At 47.3% G+C, this 26,809-nt stretch overlaps 1 protein-coding gene across 4 annotated transcripts in view; it reads right to left on the bottom strand.

Moving 5' to 3' along the window:
* The window catches only part of PTK2B (protein tyrosine kinase 2 beta), a 141,879-nt gene that overhangs the window by 97,175 nt on the left and 17,895 nt on the right, over positions 1-26,809 (bottom strand). The window contains exon 1 of one of the 4 annotated variants that reach the window (XM_086416536.1): positions 4,593-4,611. The exons of 2 other annotated variants lie outside the window; for them this stretch is intronic. The gene's annotated coding sequence lies outside the window, so the exon portion shown is untranslated. Of the gene's footprint in view, positions 1-4,460; positions 4,480-4,592; positions 4,612-26,809 lie in introns of those variants that run through there. One more of the 4 variants, XM_086416537.1, reaches the window with a different exon arrangement.

The raw sequence follows: 26,809 nt of genomic DNA, 5'->3' as shown, positions 1-26,809 counted from the left end.
GGTGACAGTGTCCTCTTCTGGGTGGGCTGACAGGCTTCTCACTCTGTTCTCACATGGGAAAAGAGGCTAAGGAAACTAGGAGGGGGTCTCATTTATAAGGGCACTAATCCTGTTCATGAGGGCTCCACCCTCATGACCTCATCACCTCCCAAAGGCCCCACCTCCTAAGATCATCACCTGAGGGGGTTACAGACTTGAACACATGGATTTGTGTGTAGTGGCAGGGTGGGGTGGGGTCACATATTCAGATCACATCAGATGGAGGGATTGAGGAGATGGGAGTGCCCAGGGGGTACCTGTCCTCAGGGAGGTTGAACTAATTCTGGAGTCCCCTAAGATTTTCTAGAATGTGCTTGCTTTCCCTGAGACTCAAGTCCCTAGCCTGATTTGCCTGTTGGGTTTCAGATTTCCTGTTGAGCACAGGAAGTGGAATGTCAGGTGGGTTACTGTCCTATTTGAGAAAGAGGCTGAGCAAAGGAGAGGGTGCTGGTAGGACTTCTGGCTGGAGGTCTTGTATTTCTGGGGTAACGCCAATGGGAAACATTATAACATGAGATCTGATGAGTGTTCTGAGTCCTTCTCTCAGGACCGCCCAGTCTGCAGCCCCTCATGACCTTACCTCACATCTGAACCCTCCCAGAGTCTGTTTTGTGGTCAGGAAGGTACATTTCCAACAACTATCCTCAACAGTACCCATCACTTGGGCCCCCTTCAGGATCTCTGGTTCTCAGATATGTGCCTCTTGCTTGCTGAGAGGGGGCCAGGTTATTAGTAATATATTATTATTACATTATTTGGGTTATAGTATTCCCAGGTGGTGCTAGTGGTAAAGAACCCACCTGCAAATGCAGGAGACATAGAGATACAGGTTCGATCTCTGGGTCAGGAAGATGCCCTGGAGGAGGGCATGGCAACCCACTCCAGTATTCTTGCCTGGAGAATCCCATGAACAGAGGAGCCTGGTGGGCTATGGTCCATAGGGTCACACAGAGTCAGACACCACTGAAGCGACTTAGCACACACATGCATGAACACAACTATAGTTATAAGGTTAATATAATAACCTTAAAATAATAACATATATCGGGTATTTTTAATACACCAGTGACATAAATATTAACTTAATTCTCAAAATGAAGCAAAGAGGTCAATAGTATTATTCTCCTGCCATGTTACTTGCGGGGAATAGAGAGGTTAAATGATTTTCCCAGGGTCATGGAGCTTGGAAGCTGCAGATCTGGCTCCCACTTCCTTCACAGTATATCACACATCTCTCAAGGAAACATACAGGACTTTGTCACAAAGTGGAGGAGAACAGCCACGGCAATGGCAGGTCCCTGTTCTTGCTAACTTGTTTCTTTTCCCATAGAAAGTGTGTATGGCGCTCTGCCAAGGTCAAGCCCTGTGTACAGCTGCTTTCCCAGGGTCTCCATCTGCATCCCTTCAGTCTGAGGCTGGACCTCAGGCCCTGTGATTACAATCAAATCCATGAGCGGGCTGACAGAAGAGGGACGACAAAGGCAAATGACTCGCCATGTAGGAACTTAGAGCCAAGCTAGGCAGACAGGCAGGCGTGTCCATAGATTAACTCCACGTGGCAAAGTGTCCTATGTGCTGGCAGAGGAGCATAGATCCAGTTATACCCTCGAGCAAGGAAACAGGAGTTAACTTCACCTGAGGAGGCGCGGCATTGGGAGGCGGGAGTGGTGAGGTTTGTAATCAAAGTTTGTAAAACAAAGGAGATGGGCAGGTAAGGTTGTCAGCAAAGCCCAGAATAAATGTGGGCAAAACCACAGCAAAGGGAAGTCTTGCTATGGATTCAGTCCAAGTGCCAAGGTTTATAAAGGTGATTCTACGCCCAACTATGCGTAAGGTGGATTTGCAGGGAAAGACTCTGGAGCCTGATAGGTTGATTTACGCAAGAAGCACGGGAGTCTCGGCTAGGATAGGAGGTAGCAGTAAGGGATGGACAAAGGGAGGTGTCCGCAGAGAAGCTGCAGGCATCAGTAGTGGTTTGGAAGAGGCCCTGGTGTTGCCTACTACAACCTCCAGTTGCTGGCAGCCTGGTGAGGCTCTTTGTCAAGTCAGAGGAGGAGAAGCTTGGGTTGAACAGTTCTGTTGGGGGCTGGGGCCACCCAAGAGTGGGTAGAGGAAATATGAGGGTCAGGCATGCTTGCTTAACAACAGCTCAAGACTTCACAGGCCCAATTCTGTCACCCAAGGCTCCTGCTGACAAAGTCCATTTCAAATTCCATCTCTGTTATGAAGCTTTTCCTCCTGTCCTTCAATACGCTGACCTCTTAGGCCCAGTGAGGTGCACCTGGCTTATTGTGAACACACAATGTTCATTTTTGGGACCACAGCTTTCTCATAAGCTAGAAATAGTACCTTATACTCTTCCTCCCCCCACCCCTGTTGTATTTAGCACAGGGCCTGGAATCTATGGAGAAGGTCACACCTTCAGGAGTATGGAATTGAACTGCTCGGTCCTGAACCCTGGAGTACATGCAGGTAGCTGCCTGAGGCTCCCTCCGGCAAGTCCACGGGATGTCCCTACAGCTCCTGGTGGATATGCTAGCAGCACAGCTCTGTCCCTTACTAGCTGTGTCCCAGGCACAGTTCCATCTATTCTGAGCCTCGGTTTCCTCCTCTGTGCAATGAGTTGATAACACAGATGTTTCGGACTTGCCTTAAGGATTTGACTTGAGGTTGCGTGTAGGATGTACAGCATGCAGGCGCCCCATGAACAGCGTCAGAAAGAGCAGGCCAGGCTCTGGGCCTAATCTTAGCTCTGCAGTGGCCTGGATATCTCCTTACTTCCTCATCTGCAGCCTGAGGGAGAGTAATCTTGACCCACAGGACTGGTGGGTGGGTGAGATGACCAGTAAGAATTCACAGACATGTGTCACAGAAACGCTTGGTGACTGGACTGGCTCAACACATGGCAGACTTTTCTGGGGGCTCTGCCAAGAGCTGTCACCCAGCCCACCCCAGGCTGGTGTGTGTGTTAAGTTGCTTTAGTCATGTCCGACTATTGGTGACCCTATGACTGTAGCCTGCCAGGCTCCTCTGTCCATGGGATTCTCCAGGTAAGAATACTGGAGTGGGTTGCCATGCCCTCCTTCTGGGGATCTTCCCAACTCAGGAATCAAACCTATGTCTCTTGTGTCTTCTGCATTGGCAGGCAGTTCTTTACCACTAGTGCCACCCCAGGCCAGAGCACAGGCCAGACTATGGGCCTCTGTCTCGCTCAGGGGAGGATTCCGATGATGAGAAAGATGGAGATTTGCTGCAAGAGTGTTGTGGGTTTGGAAGACAGGCAGAGCCAGACCCTATCAGAGACTCCTGGAGGTGAGAGTGGAACAATCCTGCAGCCTGAGCTTTAGCCCAGTTGCAGAAGCTCCGTCTTGGCCAACTTCTGCTTGAATTCCTCTAGCAATAAGAAGCTCACTATCTCAAACTGTGAGCAGTCTGTTCACACTATTCAAAGCTCTCATTATAGGCAGGCGTTTGTTTCCAGTCAGCCCAGATACACTGTTCTGTAACTTTCTGAGTCTGTCTCCCAGACCTCCACTTGACAAAGTGCATCTCACTTTCATGGAACAGCCTTTTGGTAGCAGAGAGCAGCTCACCTGCTCCTCCAGGGGTTCACCAGTCCTTCAGACATTTCTCGTGAGACACGACCTTCAGCTCCTTCATCTCCCTAGATCCTTCCAGCAAGCTTTGTACCATTATATGGAGATGGGGCCCTCAGAACTGGGTCCGAGACCACAGAAGTACCATGGCCTCCTAGACTGTGCTGGCCCAATACTGGTCCCTCTGCCAACAGGGAGACTTCCCTGAGGTCAATGGGACCCTGCCCTTTTCCCCACTTCCCACTGTGAGCAGCAGGATGGCTGCTCTCCTCAGAAGACCTGCCTCTGGAGCCCACATCACAAGGATTCCTGGCTGAACTCTGGCCGCGTGGGCATCACAGGCATCACAGGTCACAGAGAGGTGGGACAGTGCCTACAGAGCGGTGCCATGCCCGAATGATGGAACCTCATTTCCACCCAGCAGTTCCAGTTTTCACACAGGAATGGCTCTTTGCCTGCTTGCTGGTCTCTCCCATCCTGCTCTAACCAGGAAGGCCGGGGATGGACTTCTGAGGCTGGATCCTTCCTGCCCAGTCACAGCGCCTAGCATCACTCCGCTGGCCTTCCCAGGGAGTGGCAGGCTGCCGCATCAGGGTTGCCCACAAGACCAAAGGATGCATCACTGGTGGGAAGGTGAGGAGAAAGTGGAACAGTTCTGGGGACTGGTGGGGAGGGTGTGGGGATGGAGGTGGGGGTGGGGTGGCAGAGAACAAGATGAAGCCCACTGTCCCAGGCCCCTGCTTTTCCCAAACACTTCCCAGTGGAAAACACAGACCGCCTCTCCCATAGGTGATAGATAAATTCACTCCAAAAATAAATCCCTACCAGGATGCTGCAGTGGGCTTGAAGGTCCAACCCTTTCAGTCTTGTTCAATCAGATCAGAGGGGTCTCGGAGGTAGCGGGGGTGGGACACGCTCAAAGCCTGGGTCTCAGAGCAATAAGGAAATGACACATACCTGCCATGCTGAGAGGGAGCCTCTGGGAGAATCACGCCCCGGAAGTGGAAAGGGAAGAACTGGTTGGCCCAGAGGAGCTCGGGGTGGGGGAAAGGGGAGGGGAATGAGGCCCTGGGAAGCTGGGGCTCCTGACTGCTGCAGGCTCTGACTTTTCAACTCCATCTGCCCTGCCTGCAGGCTTATAAACTGGGTCAGCAAAACTGGAGGAGGGAGAAGGCTTGAGGCCAGCCCTGGATTAGTACAGGCCTGCAAAGGGTTGGTCAGCAGTCTGTGTCCATAAATGGAAGTTCCGAAGGGAGACCAGGCCCGGGCTCCCCACCACCTGACGTGGGTAGGTTGGTAAACACCGAGAAGGTGCACACTCACACTCATGACTCAGACACTGTGTTTTCTTGGCACAAAAGGGCTGAGCTGGCTGCCAAGATGGATTTGAAGACGAGAAGAATTACTAAGGGAGGGTGTTGGATCACCGGGTCACCAGTGACAGGAAGTGGGGGGGGGGTGTTGCGGAGGTGAGCTGGGAGGCTGCTCCATAGCCCCATGAATAGGGGTAGTTCACTGGGGACCCTGGGGGAGCAGGGTGGCTGGGCCTCCCCAGCACCCCATTTCCCCTGGGGAGGCACCTTGAACATTAGATGTAGAAGGGTCCTTCCAGACCCAGAGCTCTCTTCACCTTACAGAGAAGGGGCCTGGTGCCAGGTGCCCCTGACCGTAGTCCCATCAGGAAGTTGGAGAAAGAGCTGGGCTGTGGTTCTCCCATGGCTCTTTCCTGTAAAACATCCTCCCCACCTATCTTTCGGGTTTCCCAGGTGGCACTAGTGGTAAAGAACTTGACCGCCAATGCAGGAGATGTAAGAGAGATAGGTTCGATCTCTAGGTCAGGAAGATCCCCTGGAGGAGGGCATGGGAACCCACTCTAGTATTCTTGCCTGGAGAATCTCCTGGACAGAGAAGCCTGGTGGGTTACAGTACATAGGGTCCCAAAGAGTCAGACACGACTGAAGCGACTTAGCACGCATGCAGGCACCCATCCTTCATCACCCCCCGGGCTATTTGAATAACCAAAATGTTGTACTTGGAGAATAATCGAGGACCCTTTCTTGTGGTCATCATCTGGAAGGAGAAGAAATCCCCAGTCCTAGACCCATAAGACAAAAGAAACACAGTTCGGTCTTTTTTTTCCCCTCCATCCTGCCAGTCAAAGTATACCAGGTGCAGTGTTCCACAGACAAGTCTTTCACATCCTTTTTCTTTTTTTGTTCACCGCATATATGGCATCATCTGTGAGGGTATTTTGCAGTATTTTAGGGCATCGTGCCAGGGGAAATCCTGCCCCTGTCACCCATTCCCACACCTGTAGGGTTGGATCACATCGGGTGCCTGGTCCTCCAGCCTTTGTGACATTTGGGCTGCTTCTCTCCTGACTGCTGGCTGAATCAGGCCTCAGTTGGGACACAATAACATGCCTTTCCTTAGCTAAGGTTGCAAATTTACACTTATTCCTCAGGCTACCTGATTCAAGGCTTTCTCCTTCTCTGGGTGTCACCTTCTGGGAGGGCAGGGCAGATCTTCAGTCTGCACCGTAGCCCTCTGATCTCATTGGCTCAGTGACGTTTACTCACTGAAAAGAATGAAAGTGGGCTTCCATCAGGGTTAAGAACGTGAGATCGGCTGATTTACAGTCATAGTGAGACTGATCTAGTATAGATCTGGCCCGCCCTGCTCCAAATATGCAAAAATGCCGGACAGAATATAACAGAAAAATCTTATCACAGCCAACGTCGAGAGGCGATTCTTAGGTATCACAAATGGAAGGACTCACAGCCAGAGTAGATGAGTGGGGGCTGACACTGTGGAGACCCCAGGTCCTGGGGATGAACACACACAGAGGGTGACTTCTGGGTCCAAATCCTTTCAAGGCAGGGGTGGAGCACAGAGAATAAATAGAGATGGGCCCTGGGAACACCGTTTACCAGCCCAGAGAGGTGAGAAAGCTTGACCTCTGTCTGGGGCCCGATTAAAAAAAGAAAGAAAGACTTTTTTCTTAGAAACCAAAGCCTGTGCCATTCTAGCAATGTACACCAAGAATTCTAATACAAGTAATTAAAACAAACAAATTCAAGAACTTCCCTGGTGGTCGAGCAGTTAGGATCCCTCACTTTCACTGCTGGGGCTGCGGGTTTGATCCCTAGTCGAAGAACTAAGATCCTACATGCCATGGTGGCGGCACGACTAAAAATAAATCAATGAAAACAAATGCAGAAATGGTGACAAGTGATTCTGGCAGAGGAAAAAACAAAACTCTTTGCTGAGGGGGAAGAATTCAATCAGAAATGAAGTGGGAATCCCCACCCTTCACATATACAAACACACAATTCAAAATTACAAACCATGCAGATTAACAAGCCACCTGTGGAGAAGGCTCAGCAGACAAAAATCATAGATTTGAAAAGCAAGACCCGGCCAAGGAACTAAACAGACATTTCTCCAAAGAAGACATACAGATGGCTAACAAACACATGAAAAGATGCTCAACATCACTCATTATCAGAGAAATGCAAATCAAAACCACAATGAGGTACCATTTCACACCAGTCAGAATGGCTGCTATCCAAGTCTACAAGCAATAAATGCTGGAGAGGGTGTGGAGAAAAGGGAACCCTCTTACACTGTTGGTGGGAATGCAAACTAGTACAGCCACTATGGAGAACAGTGTGGAGATTCCTTAAAAAACTGGAAATAGAACTGCCATATGACCCAGCAATCCTATTGCTGGGCATACACACCGAGGAAACCAGAATTGAAAGAGACACATGTACCCCAATGTTCATTACAGCACTGTTCATAATAGCCAGGACATGGAAGCAACCTAGATGTCCATCAGCAGATGAATGGATAAGAAAGCTGTGGTACATATACACAATGGAGTATTACTCAGCCATAAAAAAGAATACATTTGAATCAGTTCTAATGAGGTGGATGAAACTGGAGTCTATTATACAGAGTGAAGTAAGCCAGAAAGAAAAACACCAATACAGTGTACTAACGCATATATATGGAATTTAAAAGATGATAACAATAACCCTGTATGCGAGACAGCAAAAGAGACACAGATGTATAGAATAGTCTTTTGGACTCTGTGGGAGAGGGTGAGGGTGGGATGATTTGGGAGAATGGCATTGAAACATGTGTAATATCATATGTGAAACGAATCGCCAGTCCAGATTCGATGCATGATACAGGATCTCGGGGCTGGTGCACTGGGATGACACAGAGGGATGGTATGGGGAGGGAGGTGGGAGGGGGATTCAGGATGGGGAACGCGTGTACACCTGTGGCGGATTCATGTTGATGTATGGCAAAGCCAATACAATATTGTAAAGTAATTAGCCTCCAATTAAAATAAATATATTTATATATATATAAAAAAAGAAAAGCAAGACCTGGGGTTAACAGAATAATTCCAGGACCATAAAGAGTCTATTTCAAATATGTAAATGTGAGAGTGGGCAGGGGAAAGATATGAGAAATCGAAGATGATAATTCTTTTAATACTAGGCTAAATTTGGGAGGGAGAATTTTAAAAACAAGGTGACATTAAAATGCTTGTCTGTAATAGCTTGGAAGATGGACAGTCAAAGATTGGAGCTGAGGTGTCCTATCTTCCACTTTGGGGAGGAGGACAAAGATGTTGGCTAATGCTAAACTTTCAAATCAGAAAATCCCATGGACGGAGGAGCCTGGTAGGCTGCAGTCCATGGGGTCGCTAAGAGTTGGACACGACTGAGTGACTTCACTTTCACTTTTTCACTTTCATGCATTGGAGAAGGACATGGCAACCCACTCCAGTGTTCTTGCCTGGAGAATCCCAGGGACGGGGGAGCCTGGTGGGCTGCCATCTATGGGGTCCCACAGGGTTAGAAGCGGCTTAGCAGCAGCAGCAGCAGCAACAGACTTTTCAAATCAAGTAACGTGTTAAATATGAGGTAAGTCACTAAAATAATAGAACTGTAATGTATAACTTCTAAAGTAGGAGGGTAAAAGAGGAGGAAATTAAAGAAACACAGTCAATCCAGTGAAAGACAATAAGCCAGGAAAAAAACAAAGGGGAAATGGATTTCCAAATATACAATAATATAGTAGAAACATACTGAATATATTAGAAGTCTTAATAAATTAAAAAAAAAATCTTAAATTGCCTGTTAAAAGAGAAAAACCTTTGGATTCAATTTTTAAAAAACCAGTTCTATGTATTTTACAAGAAATAAAACTAAAATATTAGAAAAGTTGAAGATAAGGGGAAAACCGCAAATCGGACCATTACTAAATGAAAGACAGTTGATACAAGTATATAAAATAACAAACTAGCTGGATTTGAAGAAAAAAATAAAAATATGATTATGATAAAGAATGATTTTTAAAAGAAAACAATTTACCAAGAAGATATAATAATGAACATATCAAAACACAATGAAATAAAAATATAAAGCAAAAATGAACAGGAATACATAAAGAATTTTCACCTTCCATACTTCATTTGGTCTGAGCTCTACAGAACTGTGCAGATGCCCAAAGTGATGGAATTAGAAGCCAAGTCCTCTAGGAGGTGATTAGGTCATGAGGGTAGAGCCCCAGTAATGGGTTTAGCATCCTTATAATAGAGATATTAGAGGAATTACTACTATTCCACCACCACGTGAGGACACAGGGAGAAGACAACTGCGAACAGCAAGCAGGTTCTAACCAGACTGCAGACACCCTATTCTCAGACTTCCCAGCCTCCAGAACTGTGAGAAATAGATGTTTGATGTTTAAGCCACCTAGTCTATGGTTCTTTTGTTACAGCAGTTTGAACAGATAAAGATGTTTGCTGAATAAATAGATGAATTCAGATAATACTCCAAGTCTGTGCTTTTTTTCTATTAAGTTAAAGCACCTATTTTACCCATCTTAATCTTAACCATCTGTCTCTTCCCTTCCCCCAGATCTCCCCCCACAACAAAGGCTTCTCCTTTCTCCATTCTGTTTACTGGACATTTCCCCTCCCTCATCCAGAGTTGGCAGAGGAAACAGAAGAAAGCCAGGCTCTCACATGTCCAGTGTGTCTCATAAACACAGCCAATCTCACTATATACCAGGAAATGATGCTCCCGGTGGTTGTTGAGGGAGAAGGCAGGCATGGAGTGTTGCACAGCACTAGAGATCTGGGAGGAGGTGAGTTTTCTATTCTCTGCTGTCAGTTACTAGCATCATCTCCCCATCCTGAGCAGATGTCTAAAAGTGATGGGGGAACCATGAGGTGTTTAAACAATAATGGAAATGGACCCAGAACTATTTGAGTGGTGAGGAAGTTCTTGGGGACAAAAGAAATATCATGAGACAGATGAATTTTAGTTGGTAGCTTTTAAAAAATTTCTTATTTTGAAATAATTGTAGACTCAAAGGAAGTTGCAAAAGTAGTACAGAGTCCAAGTACCCTTGATCCATCTTCCTGTGATGCTGAAATATCTAAACCAGGAAACTGACATCGGTTTACTGCTGTGAGTGGACAATAGACCTAATTCCATTTTCACCATTTTCCACAGGGATTTGTGTGTGTCTCTGTGTGTGTAGTCCTATGCACTCTTATCCCATGCGTATGATTGTGTAACTATCTCCCCAATCAAAATGCAGAACTGTTCCAGCACCATGAAAGAACTCACTTGTGTTACCCTTCATTTCGGCAACTATTGCTTTGTTCTCTATCTCTACAGTTTTGTCTTGTAAGAATGTTACATATTGGGATCATACAGGAATCTTTTGGCATTGACTCTTTTTTTCACTATGTATAATGCCCTCAAGATTCATTCAGGTTGTTGTGTTTATCAACAGTCCCTTCTTTCTTTTTACTGAGTAGTTTTGGATTGTGTGGGCCACCCAGGTGGCTCAGGGGTACAGAATCTGCCTGCCAATGCAGAGATGTGGGTATGATCCCTGGGTAAGGAAGATCCCCTGAAGAAGGAAGAAGGAAATAGCAACCCGCTCCAGTATTCTTGCCTGGAGAATCCCATGGCCAGAGGAACGGTTGCTAAGAATCAGACACAACTTAATGAATGAGCATAGACACAGATACACAGGGCTGCATTCCTTCAGAAACTCTTTCCCTCTCTTTTCCAGCTTCTAGAAACTGTTTGTTAGCTCGCTGGTCCCTACCTCCATCTTTAAAGCCAGCAGAATAACATCTTTATCACTCTCCATGTGAGCCATACTTCTGACATCACATCACCTTCTTTGACCCAGACCCTCCTGTCACCCTCTTATAAGACCCCATGTGACAGGCAACCAGGTAACCTAGGATCATTTGCCCATCACAAGGTCCTTAACCTAATCACATTTGCAGAGTCTCCTTTGTTCTGTAAATCAACACATTCACAGGTTTTCAGATTAGGACCTGGGCATCTTTGGGAGGTTCTGATTATACACCAGATACACAGTATTAAAGCATTAAGACTCCTTTTGAACAAGAGCAAAGTGTAGTCTAGAGACTGAAGAGGCAGAATTGAAAATAGTCATTTACTCTAAAAACAACGTTCACTCGTGACAAAAGGGCACCTTGGTTTTAAAATTTCAGACATAGTACAATAAAAATGTCATTCTTGAAAATCGAGGATGGGACTTCCTTGATGATCCAGTGGTTAAGACTCTGGGCTTTCACTGCAGGGGGCATGGGTTCGATCCCTGGATGGAGAATTTCCAAGTACTGCATGGTGTGGCCAAATAAATAAATATGAAAGAAAATCACTTTTAGTGATTCCACTAAAAATCACTTTTAGTGTCACCACTATTAGTGACATTGTCTTCAAGTCCAGGGAAGAAAGACCAGTGAGCAGGTGACTTGGTCTGGGAAATCCTACAAGCTTGGCTGCATGACCAGGAAGTCAAACTCAGTCATCTCCTCCTTCATATAATAACTGTTGTCAAGCAGTTCAACAGTATGTAAATGATTTATGGACATATAATTTATGACCTTACAACCCGTCCTTTCTGCAAAGCTGTATTTAATCCTTGGCTGTAACATAATTCTACATCGTCAATTCCCAAGCACTTTAGATGTCACCATTTCCCTCCATTCCTCAAATTGAATTATCTTCCCAACAGACACACACACCTGCCAGCAGATGTAACTTTGTTGTATGATCAAAGTTGGCAAGACTACTGCAGGGGGACCTCCATTGTTTTGTCTGCCTTCAATACCTCCTTCCCCTTCTTCAGAATTTCCCTAGTTTTCTTTGTGGGGAGCTAGTCCTCCTTCCATGGCAACCAGCTGGTTCTAGTGGAGGCTGGCCATCATGGGAGACCATCTCCTTCTCCTGTCTGGACCACAGATAGGATGCAGGACACCCTCGCTAGGGCAAAATGGCACCCACCCTGTTGGCCAGGAGGTTCAGTTCAGTTCAGTTCAGTCGCTCAGTTGTGTCCGACTCTTTGCGACCCCATGGACTGCAGCATGCCAGGCCTCCCTGTCTATCACCAACTCCCAGAGTTTACCCAAACTCATGGCCATTGAGTCAGTAATGCCATCCAACCATTTCATCCTCTGTCATCCCCCTTCTCCCCCTGCCTTCAATCTTTCCCAGCATCAGGGTCTTTTCAAATGAGTCAATGGCCCAGAAATGGACACATGACCTTAGCCAGACCAATCAGTTTTCTTTGGCATTTTTCAAACTTTGGCTTAGGGAGTGAGGATTTCCCTTGTGGGTGAGAAGGTTGTGGATGAAAACTCGACACAGTTAGTGGCAATGCCCCTGGCTTTTGGAGAAGTTGTTCTGAAAGAATGAAGCCAACATGCAATGAGAGCCAGAGAGGCAGACGGGCAGAGCCAGGAGTCCCTGGCCATGTCTAAATGCCTAGTTTGAGTTGACCTTGAGTTCAGTTGCTTCCTGAATCTTCCCTTAGTTTGGATATGTGATCCTGCAAATCCTGTCTTTGGACCAGCATCTTTGCGGTTTGTGTCATCTACATCTACAAGGCTATTGACTGTGGCGATGACAGGTGTGGGATGCCTTCTTTTTCTTGCTCTATCCTCAACAGCAGGTTCTTTTCTGTGGATGCTTCTTGCTCCTATTTGGGAAACTTATTCCAAGGCCACACTTTGAAGGTCTATGTGACTGATGATATTTCATGAGTAGGCACTTGAAGGCTAGTCATCCTCAAGCAGATGAATAGTGGGAGATCATACCTTCAAAGCAGCATCACCTTAGAACAATCCTGTGACCAAAGTGCCTCTTTTACTTAAGCTTTGATCTTGATGTAAACTGCCATTACAGGGTACACATGGAGATTGTGTTGTGGTAACCAAAGCATGAGTGCATGTGTGTGTGTGTGTGTGTGTGTGTGTGTGTGTGTGAGAGAGAGAGAGAGAGAGGTTGTGAATGTGTGAATGAATGCACTAGGGACTTTGCTTATTCATACTCACAGGGCTTCCCAGGTGGCCACAGTGGTAAAGAATCTGCCTGCCAATGTAAGAGATGCAAGAGACACTGGTTTGAGCCCTGGGTCCAGAAGACTCCCTGGAGAAGGAAATGGCAACCCACTCCAGTATTCCTGCATGGAAAATCCATGAACAGAGGAGAGTCCATGGAGTCTCCAAGAGTCAGACAAGACTGAGCGACTAAACAGCAACAAGAACAATTCATAGGTCAACACGTACAATTAGTCCAAGCTGGGCCCTTCCTTCCTTAGACTTCCCTGGTAGCTCAGACGGTAAAGCGTCTGCCTACAATGCAGGAGACCTGGGTTCAATCCCTGGGTCGGGAAGATCTCCTGGAGAAGGAAATGGCAACCCACTCCAGTATTCTTGCCTGGAGAATCCCATGGATGGAGGAACCTGGTAGGCTACAGTCCATGGGGTCACAAAGAGTCTGACATGACTGAGCAAATCCCATGAAAAGAAAGGAGGGAGAGAAAACTTGACAATGGATTAGAAAGCAATGGACACTGTCTCTGAATTGTCCTAGTAAACAATAGACTTTGGGGACAGGCAGCCCATCCCCAAATTAAGGGTGACTCACTGGCTTGGCCTGGTAGCTCTTTATCCGAGCCACTGCCTTCATCTTGAACATCTGATAGAACAAACCTCCAACAGGAACAACCCCAGCCATGAAGAGCTAACGGCAACTTTGTGCTCTAGACTTTTTGGATCTCTTTTGGCGTAGGATTCTGGAATGAATCCCCTTCAAGCCTGAGACTAGACAGGCAGTCCTGTGAGCATGTAGTTCTCTGCCTTGTGTCTCCTTGAGGGGGCGTGGCCTCCTCTGTCTCAGGGGAAGGAGACACGCTTCTCCTTCAATGCTTCTTGCTGCTCTCGAGACAGAAAGTGCCAGGACACCATGCCATCCCCTTGGGTTCAAAATCACATGCCTCCCAATTTAAGTTCCTCTCTTGACTCTTAGAGCCAAAACAAGTCCACAAGTGTGGGCTGGCCCTGATGACACGTCCCCTCTGCATGGTGAGGATAGTGTTCTTGCTCTAACAAGCACTGACATGAGGCAAGCTGGTTGCAAGGCTTTTCCTGTCTTTTGTTTTCCTTGCTCACAGGAACCCATGTTGACCTTGACTTAGCCTTCAGGGTATCATGCTTACTTTGCCTATGCTGGAGACTACCAATTCTGAGGATGAGTAGGTGAGTGAGAAAAAAAGCTTTGGCACTGTCAGGATATGTGTAGAGTATATTTTAAAAAATGGGGTGGTAGGGGGACACCATTTGTATTAATGGGTGAGCATTTTGAAAGATGGGAAGGGTGGGGGTCTTGGAGCTCAGAAGAACAGAAAGGGGATCAGCAAGGGAGAGGGGAGGTAACTCAATCAGGGTCCCACCACCCCGCCGCAACATGCCCCCTGAGTCATGCATGACAGGCCCTGCAGAGCAAGTGCCGAAGTCAGCTCCCAGCTTGGGGAAGCGGGGCCTGAACAGCAGACTGAGTCATACTTATTGAAGAGACCATGGGAACAAAAGCTGTCACGGGGAGCCTGTGCGGGGGCCAGCATTCACACTGCTTTTACCACCCATTAGCAGCGTTTCTCTTTCCTCAAGTGGACGGGCTACGTGGGCTGTGGGTTAAGAAAATCAAACACAGGTTCCATTTTGCACAGCCTCCTTCAGTGGGCAGGTTTAACTCCATAAACCAGGTGTGTTTGGAGAGACTGGCGTACAACTGACATTTTACTTTTAACATTCGCCAGAGTGAGGTGGCTTCCTGGTGGCTCAGCGGTAAAGAATCTGCCTTTAATGCTGGAGACCCGATTTCAATCCCTGGGTCAGGAAGATCCCCTGGAGAAGGAAATAGCAACCCACTCCAGTATTCTTGCCTGGAGAATCCCATGGACAGAGGAGATTGGTGGGTTGTGGTCCATAAGGTCACAAAGAATCGGAGGCAATTGAGCGACTAAACAACGGCAACAAGACCAACACAGAGTGAGACTCCTTGGTATTCAACAGAAGATGTTTATAAAATGAACCTACTGCTACTGTTGCTGCTAAGTCACTTCAGTCATGTCCAACTCTGTGCGACCCCATAGACAGCAGCCCACCAGGCTCCCCTGTCCCTGGATGACTGGAAAATGCTGATCATTTTAGGTTTTAAACTGTGGAGTCTCATTGGAGGCATGATTCTGTTCTTATTGTAAAGGATCTTTTTGCAAACCCAGGTCTAGCCCTGGGTGGAATCCTCTGGGGACAAGCAGAGGAACAAAAATTGACAGTGGGGCTTGGCAGGTTCTGTCCTGACACTGCTACGGGGCCTCAGGCAAATCACTTTCCTGGTTTCTCATTTTTTTTTTTTCCTGGTTTCTCATTTTTGTATTTTTATTTGAAAAGCAAAAATTTAGAAAGTGGTGGTCACCCACATTTCCACAATTCCAAATGAAGTACTGTTTACATGTTGCAGACTCTTGCCTTGTTTGTTGACCAAAGGACTGTCATGGGTGATGGCCAAGGTCCCTTCCAGCTTAACTTTCTCTAATTCAATGACTAATTATTCCACGTGTACGTGCAAAGTCGCTTCAGTTGTGTCTGATTCTGCAAGCCCACCAGGCCCACCAGGCTCCTCTGTCCATGGGATTCTCCAGTCAAGAATACTGGAGTGGGTTACCATGCCTTCCTCCTTCCAGACCCAGGGACTGAACTCACATGTCTTATGTCTCCTACATCTCCTGCATTGGCAGGCGGGTTCTTTACCACTAGTGCCACCTGGGAAGCCCAATTATTACATGGGTCCAGTCATAACAGAGATCAGATCTGTCTTCCTGGTGCTCCCCCACCAAACACCTATATTTTTGAAAAGTTAGTGGTAATATGTGGTTAACCACTGATACTTGTACAATACAGGATCCCTTGCAGCTTGATTACAAAGCAAGAATTCCCAACTTTTTTTGTTGACTCTTAAAAAATATCAAATTTTTATTATAAAATTTTAAGTGTTTCACAAATGATTGCTAAAAAATGATACCCCATGGGCTGATGTTGTTTAGCAAAGCAGCTAAGTCGTGTCTGACTCTTTTGCGACCCCATGGACTGTAGCCTGCCAGGCTCCTCTGTCCATGGTATTTCCCAGGCAAGAATACAGGAGTGGGTTGCCATTTCCTTCTCCAGGAAGAATTCCCAACTTTGTAATGTGTTTATTCATCTTTCTCCTGAAGCCATGGGCTTGGAGAATGGGTAAAGGCCCCAAGTGAAGTTGACCCCTCTCTCCTAAGGGCTTGGAAATAGATCTTCTGGGCAAAGCCAGAGCTTTGAGAGTCACTTGAAGTATCCATCTTTCCTCTTGGGATCTTCCTTGTATGAAGACGCTGTGTTTGCCTGGGGAAGTCTTACTGAAGAAACTGCAAAGGCTCTGGAATGTTTGTTCATCCTTGGCCAGACTCCCAAGCTCCAAGATTTTTGTTTTTGGCCACACCGTGAGTCATGCAGGATCTTAGTTACCTGCATAGACCAGGGATAGAACCCACAATCCCTGCAGTGGAAGCCTGGAGTCTTAACCACTGTACTGCCAGGGAAGTCCCTTCAAGATTTCAGTAATATCCAAATTCTATGGTTTGGCTACACTTTTGTTAACTTCCTGTAAACTGCTGACGCTACAAACTTTTGTATCTCTGGCTTACTCCTGTATTTGCAAATGCAGTCTTTTCAGGTCATTATTAAACAAAGAAGCACCATGAAGTCTCCATGATACCCATCCAAACACCTCTTCCCCAGCACCTTTGTCACACCTCGGGCACGTTCTGACTCATTTGTTTTCATTATTGAAAAGACAGAGCTCTCTATATACTTCCAAACTAGAACTAGAAGAAGCCTCTAACTGGATAATAAACAGCCACCTTGGTCATGGGGTCCAGAGATGAGGAATCTATTCTTCTGGCCACAGGACAAATACACTCTGTAAAGAAGGATTCAGTTCTCTCCACAGAGGCTTTTGAAGGTCACTGTCATTTCTCAGTTTGCTACAGTTTTTGCATTTAAGGGGGCTTTAGGCATTTTTTAATCTAACTCTTTCATTTGACAAGGAGGGAAATGGGACCAGGTTTGTCCAAAATAATCCTGATCTCTAAAATTTGTGAAAGACTTTAAAATGTGTAAAGGATATTGATGGGCTTCCCAGATGGTGCTAGTGGTAAAGAACCTGCCAGTGCAGGAGACATAAGAGATGTGGGTTTGATCCCTGAGTGGGGAAGCTCCCCTGCAGGAGGGCATGGCAACCCACTCCAGTATTCTTGCCTGAAGAATCCCATAGACAGTGGAGCCTGGTGGGCTATGGTCCATGGGGTCCCAGAGTTGGACACAACTGAAGCGACTTAGCACGCACACAGCTCAAAGGAGATAACATGCATTTGAATATGCATTCGACAACTCAGGTGTTCTTAGTTCCATTTTACAGGTGAACAGAGGGAACCTCGGGGCTATTGAGGCAGGACCCAAGATCAGAGGAACTGACCCAGAGACCTGGAGTGTGTCTACCCGCTCTGGGCCCATGTCTTTGTCACTGCACAGTGGTGCCACTTGAGAATCCAACCAGAAAACTGGTTTTCCCTTGAGAGAGAGAAGCTGCCAAAGAAAGGGGTAAAGAGATCGAGATGGAAGGAGAAGGACAAAAACGGAGTTCTCCAGCTCTCTGCAATGTATTTTGCTGGGCTCTTTCTACGTTACCTTGTATGACTGTCATCATTGCCTGGTGAGGCAAATATTCCAATCCCCTTAGAAAACAAAGATTTGGAGAGGTTACAGAAACTTGATCTAAATCACAGAATCAAGGGGGAAAAAAGAGGATCAGGAGTTGGAATATAGGTCTTGAGACTTCAGACTCTCACCTTCTCTACTGTTTCATGCTACATACACCACATCTGTGAACTCCAACCCGCAAACATCCGGTTCTGATCAGGACACCAACAGCGGGTAGGAGGAGGACTTCAGTCCACCGAGTGGTGTCTGGCCCAGTGGCCTGAGGTTGGAATGTAAGGAACATACAGGAATACAGGAAATGGCGGGGAGGGGGCGGGGCGGTAAGGTGAGGGGAATTGCTGATCTGAGGAACTGGGGGCTGTCTGGTCACAGGAGCTGTATCTGAAAGGCAGAGGGACCAGGGACTGGAAGAACAGAGGGCTGCAAGGGGGTGGGGTGGGGAAAGGGCAGTGCCAGCACGTTGAAGAACCATCTCCAAATGGAAGAGAGTGAGGGGAACTGCGGCGGCTGGGGGCGGGGGGGACGCGGGCCTGGTGCAGGGCAGGGCTGCGTAGGAGCAGAGAGGATCTGCAAGCTGCCCTGTCTGCATCACAGGCATCTTGAGAACAAGTGCAAGCAGAGAGATCCGGCCCTTCAAGAACCACCTACCCAGCCGCCCCCACAAAGACATTACCCAATGCCAAGTAAGAGCGAAACGACAACCAATTTAGGGCTCCCGGGGGATGAGCCAATATCTCTGGAGCATGATGCTGGCCACCTCTGACAGTTACCTTCCTCTTGTTGCACGGAGAAGCCAGGGAACTGTTTGTATTGTCTGCAGTGCTCCATGGACAGTGCGCGGAGGTGTGATCACACTTCCCCTGCTCGTTGCTAAGCAACAGCATTAAGATGATATGCCAGGCTGAAGCTCTGGGAGGTGTGTGTTGGAGAGTGTGCATGCTGGGAAAGAGTTGCAGAGTGGAGTGGAAAGAGAAATAGGCTCTGTGGATTTCATTTTAACTCGGGCATCTTGGCAGGTGAAGTCTGGGAGAGCCTGGTCTTGTGGAGGGAACATGGAAGAGACTGCAAGACTCTGAATTGTGAGGAACCAATGAAGAAACCTGACTATTCACCATATGAGAAGAGGACCGAGTTCTGTTGAAGTCTGTATTTCAAGAACAATATCTCAGGGTAGACAGTTTTCAGGCATCTAGTCTCACTAGTTTTCAACTTCTATTTCAGATTTTTTCCCCCACATGCTATTCAGTTCTCATTGTGTCCAGAGATCATTTTACTTATTTGGGATCATTTTATCTAAATAGGAAGGGGAAGCTCTTTCTGTTTGTGAAGCTTGGAGCTTCTAGGTACAGGTTGCTCATATAGAAAGCTGTGGAAGCCAGGAGAATGGACTAGTTTAGGAGAACAGGAATTCTTCATCTCTGGGGTGTCTACACAGACTGGACAACCACTTGGCATGACAGCATCTTTGAAGAGTGGCCTTGAAGGAGAAGCAGGGTAGGCAGGGCAAGAGGCAGTAGGAACAAAGGCAGGAGAGATGAAAGTAAAGGATGTGTTCTGAGAAGACTGGGTCAAACCAGCAAAGGTAAGGTAGAATGTAATGGGCTGAATTGTCTTCCCCCACATGCAAATTCATATGTTATTGGCCTAACCCCCAGGACTTCAGAATGTGGCTGTATTTGGACCTACGACTTTTAATGAGGTAATTAAGGTAAAACAAGGTCATTGGGGGTGGACCCTCCTCAGCATGACTGGCGTCCCTATACGAAGAGGAAATACAGACAAGGATATGAACTGAGGGAGAAGTCAAGGAGGGAGGCCTCAGAAGAAGCTAATCTTGTGAATATTTGATCTTGGGCTTTCAGTTTCAAGAACTGTGAGAGAATAAATGTTTGTTTAAGCTGCCCTGCTGCTGCTAAGTCACTTCAACCGTGTCCAACTCTGGGCGACCCCATAGACGGCAGCCCACTAGGCTCCCCCGTCCCAGGGATTCTCCAGGCAAGAACACTGGAGTGGGTTGCCATTTCCTTCTCCAATGCATGAAAGAGAAAAGTGAAAGTGAAGTCGCTCAGTCATGTCCGACTCTTAGCGACCCCATGGACTGCAGCCTACCAGGCTCCTCTGTCCATGGGATTTTCCAGGCAAGAGTACTGGAGTGGGGTGCCATTGCCTTCTCCATTAAGCTGCCCAGTCAGTGGTATTGGTTATGCAGCTGAGCTGAGGAATAGAAGAATGATGAGAAGCAAGACTGAGAGAATGGACTAGAGAGAAACTGATGGGAGTTTCTGGGAACATGAGAGCCAGGCTGAGGAATTCAAAGGGACTGTCGATGGGTTTTACTTTTTAAGTTTAATGAGGATGTTTCAAAACAGAAGTCCTGCTTGGGCAGGGGAAAGATGGGAGCCCATAAGTGATGAAGAGGATGGAACCAGCTAATAGGTCTTGTTTCTCATGGAGTGTTAATGTCAATGGCTGGCTTTGGCATTTTTAAGATGGCAACAAAATCACTCATGCAGAAGTGGAGAGCCAGAAAGGCAGGGCATCTGAGAACTATGTCATGCAAGGAAGAGGTGAAACAGTTCTTTATGTGAAGCCTTCAATGAGAATCATAGGGTGGGTGGTCCTTATCTTTCAGGGCAGCCCTACTGAAAAGGTCATGATCACAGCTGTTGCAGAGGGCAGATCTAGCACTGGTGGGGTGTGTTTCAGAGCTACTTCGGCTCAGTGAAAGGAAGAACCTTCTAGCAATAAGAGCTTTTCAACAACAATGAGTTCTATGGATGAGGCATTTCCCACAAGTGCTCAAGGAAAAGAAGAGTTTTCTTCACAAGTTTAGATTAGATAACTTCAGCAGGCCACCTGCTCCTTCCCCCAAATAATGCTCTCATCAGCAAGGTAATCTCTGGTCCTTAGGGATGCTCTGCTCTTTTGTGCTCAGAAGAAATTCTCCATCACTTTTCTCATTACTCACAGCAGCATGGGCAAGCAGTTCTACAAGAATAGAGTAGAAATAAGGATCCACAGAACATCCTTATTGAGCTCTTTCTTCCCCATCTGCAAGTGGGAAGTGGAAACTCCACGAGGGCCAACTGCCCATGACACCAAACGTGGTCTTGAGTGACCAGACTTTCAGTCGAAACTGAAATTTCAGAATTTCATTGAATGGATTTCTAAAAGATTTGTGGAGATTTTACTGAATTCCAGACACTTGAAGCCACTAGATAGGGCTGAGAGTGGATTGGAAAACAGGTTAGATTGTTTTACAGAGTTCGCTGGAAGTCGGAAGGAGGGGAATGCCCACTGTCACCCAAGGCTGTGAGCTAGGAGACCAGTGAGAACAGGGCAGTTCACTCTGATGATGGGCAAGAGGAACTCAGGAAGGCCCCCTCAGGAATGGTGTGGGGGAAAGATGAGAAGAATTTTAAGGGGTGAATAAAAAGAGTGAGACGCGGGGTTGAGGAGCATTTGGGTAGATGAAACAGCGCTTCTGGCAAAAAAAAGTGAAGTGATGTGAAAGTCGCTCAATTGTGTCTGACTCTTTGCAACTGAATACTGGAGTGGGTAGCCTATCCCTTCTCCAGCGGATCTTCCCAATCTAAGAATTGAACCAGGGTCTCCTTCATTGTAGGTGGATTCTTTACCAACTGAGCTATCAGAGAATTCCCTTTTGGGAAAACGTGTGAGAGCAAATAGCACTTTGGGGGACTAGGAGTTTGGATCCCTGTGATGCAGTAAGTGGGATAGGCTTAGTCCCTCCCTGAGCCTCTCCTGCTTCTCAAAATTCCATACCACAGCCTGGAGTCCTCTCTGAGACCTCCAGGGTCATGAGCTCCTGGCAGCTGTTTCTACATTTTCATATGACTCACCTGCCCTGGGATGCATCAACCCTGTCTTAGGTTTGGTTCGATTTTCCAAGGCTGACTCATCCATATCTAACAGAACCTCTCTCTCTCTTGTTGACTTGTTTGATCAGGAAGTACATGTGGGGGTTAATAAGTCTCATCGTCAGAATGTCCAGTCTGCAGTCTGCCACCCTTCACAAGCAGTAAACACTCCAACTAGGCTCAGTTTATCTTCACAAGGAGTGGGCACCTATTTCATAATCTCTGTTCTCCAACTGCTCTGTCCCCAGCCATGGGTAGCTGTCCCACGTGGCCTTGTTCACCATTTCGACTCCCCAGACATCAACTTTGGGGTCCTGTTGGCAGGATATGGCAGCATCTTGTGTTTGCTTTAACACATGTAGAGAATAAAAAGGGACTTCCCTGGTGGTCCAGTGGTTAAGAATCAGCCTAGCAATGCCGTGGATGAGGGTTTGATTCCTGGTCTGGGAACTAAGATTCCACATGCCGTGGAGGAACGAAGTTCATGTGCCACAACTACTGAGCCCATAGGCCACAACTAGAGAGTCTGTGTGCTGCAAGGAAAGATCCTGCATGATGCAACAAAGATCCTGTTGGCTGTACTAAGACCCGATGCTGCTAAAGCAATCAATCAATCAATAAAAAGAATAATGAGATCTCTACTCCCTTAGGAGACAGTGACAGAATTCCTCCAGGAATAAAGCTGTAGTTACTTAGAAATATGTCTGCTATGGTCTGAATATTTGTGTTCCTTCCAAATCCATATGTTGAAATCCTAACTCATAAGGTGATGTACTAGGAGGTGGGAGATGATGAGTTCACGAAGGTGGGGCCTTCATGACAAGAGACCCCAGAGAGATCTCTTGCCCCTTCCACCATGTGAGGACACAGTGAGAAGACTTCTGTCTAACCAGAAAGCAGGTGCCCATGAGACACAGAATCTGCTGGTGCCTTAATCTTGGATTTCCAGGCAACAGAACTGAGAAATACATTTCTTCTACTGATAAGCCACTCAGTCTATGGTATCTTGTTTTAGTTGTCAAGCAGACTAAGGTAATACTCTACTGCATCACTGGAGTTAGAAGGTGAAGCTCAGGGAATCCTGGCAGGTGTGCTTTGCTCACTGTGTTGGGAAAGAATGGAGACAATGAATGGAAGGGGTAGGGTGCGGGGAGACCAGAGAATGAATGGAACGTTGTAGGATCTGTGTGTAGGGAACTGGGGAAGGGGGCTGATCTCTGGGCCTTGGGGTGACTGACAGAACAAGACCTGATGGCACAGAGGTGACCAGAGGCACAAGGAGGTGAATCTAAAATGGGCAGAGGTCATGGGCAGGCATGGGCTGTGGAACTGGGGTTTCTGTCAGCAGTGACCAGACAGGTGAGGAGCAAGGGCCCCCAGAGTCACTTCAGTTGCACCTACTTCTGTCTCCCAATCGTAGGTGCCATTAATAAGAGCAACTGCTCCATGAAACTTGTTACATGCCCTGCACCCAGGCTGAGTGCTTTACATACATAAACATATTATGTCTCTTTAATCTCTGCAGTATCCCTTTAAGGAAAGCACTAGCTTGATGACTGTTTGGCTGGGAGGAAAGTTGAGGATTAGCGACCACATGGCTGGGGAGTAAGGAGCCACACCTTGGGCACAGGATGAAGACCACTGCTCCTTCCTGTTACCAATGCTGCTTGCTGATGGACTGTCACTGTTTGTGTGCGAGCTGGGTGAACCTCTGCCTCCTTGGGAAACTCAACTGCCCCATGTTTAAGGGAGCAATAATGTCAGACCCAAGCTTGTGCTGGGGAGCGGGTAGGGGCTGGGGAGGGGAGGATTTGGAGTGGTGGGGGTGGGGGGGGGGTGGTGGCACACAAAGAAGGCAGCTGATATGCTTGCCATTTTCCTGAGAAGTGAAAGATGGGGTCAAGAACAGAGTCCAGGAGCCCATTCTCCAACCTGAGGCCATTTTTAACTTAGTCACAGCTCTCAGAGGAACAAAACAGAGAGGAAAGGCCAGAAAGCAGGGGACAAGGTTAATGAAAAATGTACAGCTTGTAGAAGGATTGCCAAGGGCACCCCCTGCAAACTGTGGTCTCCTCCTGGCTGACTTTGTCATTTGTTGTTTAGTCGCTCAGTTGTGTCTGACTGTTGCAGTTGCATGAACTACAGCCAGCCAGGCTATAAGATTCTCCAGGGAGAACTGTCCATGGGATTCTCCAGGCAAGAATACTGGAGTGGGTTGCATTTCCTTCTCTCCAGAGGATCTTTCCGACCTAGAGATCCAACCTGAGTCTCCTGCTTTGGCAGGGTTCTTTACCATTGAGTCACATGTCATTCAGTTCAGTTCAGTTCATTTCAGTCGCTCAGTTGTGTCCGACTCTTTGCAACCCCATGAGTCGCAGCATGCCAGGCCTCCCTGTCCATCACCAACTCCCGGAGTTCACTCAGACTCACATCCATCAAGTCGGTGATGCCATCCAGCCATCTCATCCTCTGTCGTCCCCTTCTCCTCCTGCCCCCAATCCCTCCCAGAATCAGGGTCTTTTCCAATGAGTCAACTCTTCACATGAGGTGGCCAAAGTACTGGAGTTTCAGCTTTAGCATCATTCCTTCCAAAGAACACCCAGGGCTGATCTCCTTTAGAATGGACTGGTTGGATCTCCTTGCAGTCCAGGGGACTAAGAGTCTTCTCCAACACCACAGTTCAAAAGCATCAATTCTTCAGCGCTCAGCTTTCTTCACAGTCCAACTCTCACATCCATACATGACCATTGGAAAAACCATAGCCTTGACTAGACAGACCTTTGTTGGCAAAGTAATGTCTCTGCTTTTCAATATGCTATCTAGGTTGGTCATAACTTTTCTTCCACAGAGTAAGAGTCTTTTAATTTCATGGCTGCAGTCACCATCTGCAGTGATTTTGGAGCCTAGAAAAATAAAGTCTGACACTATTTCCACTGTTTCCCCATCTATTTCCCATGAAGTGATGAAAATCAATAACCTCAGATATGCAGATGACACCACCCTTATGGTGGTATCATGTGAAGAGGATGTGAAGAGAATGTGAAGAGGAACTAAAAAGCCTCTTGATGAAAGTGAAAGAGGAGAGTGAAAAAGTTGGCTTAAAGCTCAACATTCACATGTCATTAGACATTCGTAAATAAACAGCAAAGGGCAGTGGTCCCAGAGATGTATGCAGGTCACGCAGGGCTTCTGTGATTCACAAGGGGTCCTCAGGGCAGGGAGACCAAACTCCCGGCGAACCTCAGCAGCCCCACTGGAAAGGAGTGAGTTCTCTTAGCAAGAACTTCAAGACAGTGTTGGGGGAAGGCAACTATGTTGGAAAGTTTTTTGAGTGTTGAGAGGGCAGCATGGGGGTTGGTTATATGTCAACTGAGAGATCTGGAAGGAGCACAGGAAGGAGCAAAAAACAAAACAAAACAAAACAGAGAGAAGAATCAATCATAAAAAGAAATTCCTGAGGCTGCCTTGAATGCCAAAGACAGCACATTTTTTTTTGGCCTCAGAAAAACATTCTTAATACAGCTCTGGAGGTGGTAGTTCCCTGAGTGATACAGATTAGTAATCAAATTAGTTTCAAGGCTGATGAGCCCATCCACAATGCTGGGACCTGGCCATATCAGCTCATGGATGGAGTTCAGCAAATGCCTTCTCTTGTCCATCACCTCAGTCTTTCAAGAACGGGGACCCAGGGAAGGCCGAAGTAAACAGGTCTCAGTTTGTTTTGGTTTCTTTCAGACACTCAGTGTGATTCAGCAAACACAGATTGAATTAGTCCTCTACAGACCCATTGAGGGGCACGTGGGCACCATGCCTGTGATCTCCCAGGTTTCCAGTCTAATTGGGAAAGACAGTGTTATGGACAGAGTGTTTCCTGTTATGGACAGAGAGGCCTTCCCACTGCGCCCCACCCCCTCCACCCCACCCCATCCATATGTGAAAGCCCTAATGGCTCATGCAACTGTATTTAGAGATAAGGCTTTTACGGAAGTAATTAAGGATAAATAAGATCTTAAGAGGCTTTCCAGGTGGCGCTAGTGGTAAAGAACCTGCCTGCTAATGCAGGAGATGTAAGAGACATGAAGTCAATCCCTGGGTCAGGAAGATCTCTTGAATAAGGGCATGGCAACGCACTCCAGTATTCTTGCCTAGAGAATCCCATGGACAGAGGAGCCTGGTGGGCTACAGTCCATAGGGTTGCAAAGAGTGGGATGTGACTGAAGCAAACTAGCACACATGCAGGAGATTTTAAGGGTGGGCCCTGATTGGATGGAATTAATGTCTATATAAGAAGAGCAAGAGAGACCAGAGTATGCTCTCCTCCCTCCTTCTCTCTTTCTCCCTCTTCCTCTCCCTCCCTCTTTCTTATACACACACATCCACCAAAGATAAATCAAGAAAGGACACACAAGAAGGTGGCCATCTCCAAGGCAGGAAGAGAGTCCTCACCAGAAACCAACCGTGCGGACAGCCTGACCTCAGCCTCCCAGCCTCTAGACCTGAGAAAATAAAGGACTGCTGTTTAAACCACTCAGCTGAGTTTGTTATGGCCACCCGCACTGACTCGGACAGAGGGCACACACGTAGTGAATGACAAAACAAGGCAGGAAGAATGTGCTAGCAGAGTCAGGAACAGAGTGCTGGGGATAGAGAGGATGGTGAGCTGAAGCCAGCCTGAGGCTGTGGGCAGGAAAGGCGTCATGTCAAAGTCTGTGGAGATGCGGTAGGTATTTCAACCTTGGTGGGCATCAGAACCATTTGGGGAGCGTTAAGGACAAAACAGAGCAAAACTAAAAGAGGGAACAGATGTCTGTGTGGGTCTGACTGCAGACAGACACAGGGGTTTCAGGGGAGCTCTAAGACACAACCCAAGTAACAGAGTGGTCCCAACACACAGAGTGGTCCCCAGGCTAGCAGCATCACCGTCACTTCTAAACCTGTCAGAAACGCAGAGGGAGTTGGAGCCCAGTTGCCTGTGCTTTTGAAAGCTCTCCAGCTGATTCTGAGGTGGCACTGACGGTTGATCAGTACCACTGTCTACTCCGCTGGAGGACCTAGGTTGCTTCCGCCCTGAAAGTTCTCCGAGGTACACGTGGCCTGGGGTCAGGAAGTCCTCTGCCCACCTG

The sequence above is a fragment of the Bos grunniens genome, chromosome 8 (genome assembly GCF_055505025.1).
Source record: "Bos grunniens cultivar Pamir isolate PY7600 chromosome 8, Bosgru_T2T1.0, whole genome shotgun sequence".
In the NCBI taxonomy this organism is placed as follows: domain Eukaryota; kingdom Metazoa; phylum Chordata; class Mammalia; order Artiodactyla; family Bovidae; genus Bos; species Bos grunniens.
Note: the sequence above shows the minus strand (reverse complement) of the source record. Positions and strands in the feature narration are given on the sequence as shown.